The 5,196-nt window shown below is 34.3% G+C and overlaps 1 long non-coding RNA gene across 1 annotated transcript; it reads left to right on the top strand.

Annotated features, from left to right (window-relative positions):
* The first annotated feature begins 2,197 nt into the window (after positions 1–2,197).
* LOC106313292 lies at positions 2,198–3,691 on the top strand. The gene is made up of 3 exons (XR_001264345.1): positions 2,198–2,682; positions 2,768–2,910; positions 3,407–3,691. It is a non-coding gene; the product is annotated as an uncharacterized LOC106313292 (long non-coding RNA).
* Positions 3,692–5,196: the final 1,505 nt, after the last annotated feature.

Genomic DNA, 5,196 nt, shown 5'->3' with positions numbered 1-5,196 from the left:
GAAAGCTATAATTTCGATAACAATGATTTAGTTGATACTATTTATTTTAGGACAATACATTAATCTAACTGAAAAATACAAGCATTAAAATAGGTAAGTTTCATAATTACTCAGTGGCATAATAGTGTAAATAACTTTGAAAACTAAGGGATATTTTTTATTGGTACTTCTCTTTTAATAATGGAGATGTCAGTTATAGGTCGCTTAACTGTATGTCGTACATAGTAAATAACAAATACTAGGTAGTGATCCGCGCCAGGCGCAGGGTTAAATACTTAGTTTATGTTACATAATTGTAATTTTGTTTCTAAAAAATTAGTTTTACTTTATTGATTTTTCAGTTAATAAACATTTAATTATATAGGTATAAAACCAGAAAGTATTTAAAGGTCTTTTACATTTGGGTAATCCTCTCAAATAGCTATTTTTTTAAAGTTTTTGTCACAAAAATAGTTCTCAAAACTATTTAATTTGTAGTCCTTTTTTATTTTAAAAAATATTAATTTTAATTTTTAAAATTTTGAAATCTTGTCATCAAAACCTCACACCTTAACTCTAAACTCTAAGTCTAGATTAGTTAACCCTACGGTGTAAATGTATTTTTATCCTTTAATAAAACTTCTTTTGGTCATTTACCTCATTGAGGACTATTTTTATGACAAAAAAAATTAAAAATTGTTATCTTAGGAAATTTCTCTTTAGGTTAAGTACATGTATTATAAAAACAAATATCAAAATTTTTGGACTTAACTTAATGGGCCATAGGCATATGAGTGTCTTGTGCAACTGCAATGTAATGAACTACCAAAAATGTAAATGAAATCTGATTTTTATAGACTAATTTAGTGGTTATACGTATATTAAGTATATGTATTATAAAAACAAACTAGAGCTTGATCCGCGCACCCGCGCGAGTTTTGATTTTGATTTTTTTTTCTTTTATACAATTTTAATGATTTTTTTAAATCCATAGGTTATTTGGATATTTTAATTTCTTACGAACCTACTCAGACCCGGAAAGAGACTCAAACCCCGTCCAAAAATTTATAATACTCACATGGATTTTAATTTTAAAATCCAAAAACCAAATATCCAAATAAAATTCACTACAAGAAATATGAGTATTGGTAGCAGTTCGCGGTAGCACTAATTCACCAACTGCTATTAAAAGTAGCAATTTCGGACAACAACTTTATCGTAGCACTAATTAGTGCTAGGATCAAATTTTATTAAAAAGAGAAACAAAAGACGCGGATTTTGTTTAAGGTAACAATTTTGTGCTAAAATTTTAATTTTATACGCCAAAATAAAAAAAAATACTTTGCAAAACACTTGCCCAATTCATTTCCCTTACTTCTCCGAATACATCACGGAAAAAACAAGACTACCAAAACTCTCCCTTTTTTTCTTTTTTTTTTGAAACACACCAAAGCTCTCTGTATTCGAATCGTGATAAACCTAAAATCACAAAGTCACAAGATCTACACACAGAGCTTGACTCAAATCAACCTCTCACGATTCAACCCTCTCTCTCTCTCTCTCTAGGCCGTGATGAAAGCTTTGTCTACAACGCTTGACTCGAGTCAGATTCGAGCCACAATCAGAGATGGCGAGTGACAAATAGAGGTGGCGGAGCAGTGCCGGTGGCAAGTCGGAAGACGTCTGTCCTTCATAAGCAGAGGCGAGAAGACGCTTCAATGGACAACGACTCAGATCTACTCCATATTCAGATGGCTCATCAGCCGCTGCATCTCCGGCTTTGTCACCGCGTCTCCGTTGTGTCTCCGGCTTCGTCGCTGCGTCTCCGGACTATCCCTCTCAGGTGATGGTTTACTTGACATCTGAATCTCCGGTCGAACTCAAGTTTTCGTCTTTTCAAGTGATGAAGTTAGTTTGTGTGGTTTTAGGTGGACCTTTGCTGTTAATGGAGCTTGCGTTTTTGTTTAGAATATCCAAATAAAATTCACTACAAGAAATATGAGTATTGGTAGCAGTTCGCGGTAGCACTAATTCACCAACTGCTATTAAAAGTAGCAATTTCGGACAACAACTTTATCGTAGCACTAATTAGTGCTAGGATCAAATTTTATTAAAAAGAGAAACAAAAGACGCGGATTTTGTTTAAGGTAACAATTTTGTGCTAAAATTTTAATTTTATACGCCAAAATAAAAAAAAATACTTTGCAAAACACTTGCCCAATTCATTTCCCTTACTTCTCCGAATACATCACGGAAAAAACAAGACTACCAAAACTCTCCCTTTTTTTCTTTTTTTTTTGAAACACACCAAAGCTCTCTGTATTCGAATCGTGATAAACCTAAAATCACAAAGTCACAAGATCTACACACAGAGCTTGACTCAAATCAACCTCTCACGATTCAACCCTCTCTCTCTCTCTCTCTAGGCCGTGATGAAAGCTTTGTCTACAACGCTTGACTCGAGTCAGATTCGAGCCACAATCAGAGATGGCGAGTGACAAATAGAGGTGGCGGAGCAGTGCCGGTGGCAAGTCGGAAGACGTCTGTCCTTCATAAGCAGAGGCGAGAAGACGCTTCAATGGACAACGACTCAGATCTACTCCATATTCAGATGGCTCATCAGCCGCTGCATCTCCGGCTTTGTCACCGCGTCTCCGTTGTGTCTCCGGCTTCGTCGCTGCGTCTCCGGACTATCCCTCTCAGGTGATGGTTTACTTGACATCTGAATCTCCGGTCGAACTCAAGTTTTCGTCTTTTCAAGTGATGAAGTTAGTTTGTGTGGTTTTAGGTGGACCTTTGCTGTTAATGGAGCTTGCGTTTTTGTTTAGAGGAGTTGGTGCTGAAGTTGTTTAGAGCATAAATCAGAAACCAGTTGAAGCAGATGAAGTGGTTAATGTTTTGGAACACAAGAAGTTGGATCGAGGAGTTTAGGTTTGAGATTAGCTGCTGTTGAATCTTAGGTTTTTGTTGTTGTTGTGTTGCTCTGTTCTGTGTTCTTCGCTTAGCAATTGGCTTATGGTTAAGTATTTTTCTTGGTTTAAAGCTCGTGACTTTAGAAGAAGGGAATCTGAGATTCGTGAAGTAGTTTTTGGTTGTGTATTGTTAGCACACTGGTGATGATTACTGATGGGTTTTCTACTTGGATCTGCTTCTTGCTGGAGATTAAGTTCTGAAAACGTAAACTTATGTGTTGATTTATCAAGTTATTTAGTTGGTGCTTATGTTTTCCTATCTTAGTCAACAGATATACAAAGTCGCTTCCGTATATCACTTTATCAGCTGGTTTAGTTTAAGCTTGGTTTCTAGTACTTGAGTGGCTGGAACTTGTGGCGTATATGTTGATTTGTGGAGTAGTAATGAAGATAGTCTAGAAAGTAACACTTGAATGTCTTTGGCTAATTGTGGATGTTCTCTGAATGTGTTTTAGGTGAAACTGATCCATGCTTCTAAGACTATTGCTTACCTTCGGGAGTAGCTGTTTCACAACATGGAGGAAGTGCTTGGAGGAACAAAACATGGAGCTGCTGAAGACTAGTGGCAAAGTGATTTTGCCAGTTTTGAAAGTTATGTAGTAGGTTGAGTTATTAGACGTGGTATGTGTATTTAAGATAAGTTATGCTGTACAAAATTATGTAGAATATTATTCAAATAAATGAAATAAAATAGCATTACAAAATACAGGATCAATTGATGTCGTTCTTAGTTTTTTTTTTAAACAAAACCCTAAACCCTAATCATGTTTTTAAAATTTAAATCTCAAACACTAAATATGTATTTGTATTTTAATTTATATTTTCGAATGTAAAACTAAAGGATAAAAATGATAATTAGAGTTTTGTTATAAAATATTTTATATATAATAGTTCAGGGGTTTATATGTTTAGTGTGATAATATTACACAGAGTTTGGTATACTTACTACCCTAAACCCCAAAACTTAATTCCAAACCTTATATCATACTTTAAATCCTAAACCTTAAAACTTAACCTCAAACCGCATTCAACACTTCAAACCCTACGCAGTACAAACCTTAATCTTTAATTGATACTCTTAACTTTTAACTTTTATGATAAACCATTTATTTCAAGTTGAATACTATAAGGTTATTAAAATAAATATTTTCATATAGTCATTAATCATAATTGCCACATCAAAGTTTGCTTCCATCTAAAAATATAAAATTATAAACCCTAAATCCTTATACATTCAAAACTCCAAACCCTAAATCATAAATAGTCTTTTTCAAAAGTTTGCTTCCATCTAAAAATATAAAATTATAAACACTAAACCCTTATACATTCAAAACTCCAAACCCTAAATCATAAATAGTCTTTTTCAAACATCGAGAAAAACTTAATCACCAAACTCTAAACCATAAACACATAAACTCTAAATCATAAAATAAAATAATAAATCCAAATACACCTAAAATTGTAATTAAGAAATTATAACAGTCAACTATATTAAACATATCAATTAAAATTATTAAAAGAAAACGTTGCATAACACAGGAAAATAAAAAACACAAAACAAAAAATATCTCATTGGCTAATCTTTATACACAAGGGATTACCTATTTTCATTTTCGTCCTTTAGATCAGATCCAATCCAATCCGATGGAGCAATATTTTTTCTTTTATTTTATTGGTTTTATTTCTCATTGGTTGATACGTTGTGGTGAGGATAACCAACTTTTAATCTCTACCATTGATCAAATCTTATCTAACGGTTTCTGTTTCTTCTCGTCACAAGTGCCTCTCTCATCAATCTATCACAAAGGCGTGGATCACCATTCTTTAATATCAACCGTTGATAAGTATTGATCAAAGGAATCATATTAATTTAGTTCTGTTGTCTCTTTCTTCTTTTATTCTTCCTCCACACAATTCTCTTCTTTGTTTTTCCTATACTCCTTCTGTTCTTCGATCTGCTCATTTCATCTCTCTTTCTCATTTGCTCATCTATCTCATCTCTGTTTTTATCCTTTGCTCATCTTTTCTCTCCTCTTTTTTTTTCCAAGAAAGTGAAGAGGACCAGTGCTGTGTCGGGTCTGTCCGTGAGCTTCGTCTCCGTTGACCTCCTAACCACACCACCACCACCATCACCATCTATCCCATCCGCTCGTCACCACCACCATCATCTCATCACTCGTCGTCACCACCACTGGTCACATCTCTCTCTCTCTCGCACTCTCTCTCTATCTCTATCTCTATCTCT

The sequence above is a fragment of the Brassica oleracea genome, chromosome C9 (genome assembly GCF_000695525.1).
Source record: "Brassica oleracea var. oleracea cultivar TO1000 chromosome C9, BOL, whole genome shotgun sequence".
NCBI classification, from domain to species: Eukaryota; Viridiplantae; Streptophyta; class Magnoliopsida; order Brassicales; family Brassicaceae; genus Brassica; species Brassica oleracea.
The sequence above is the reverse complement of the archived record's forward strand: the minus strand, read 5'-3'. Positions and strand labels throughout refer to the sequence as shown.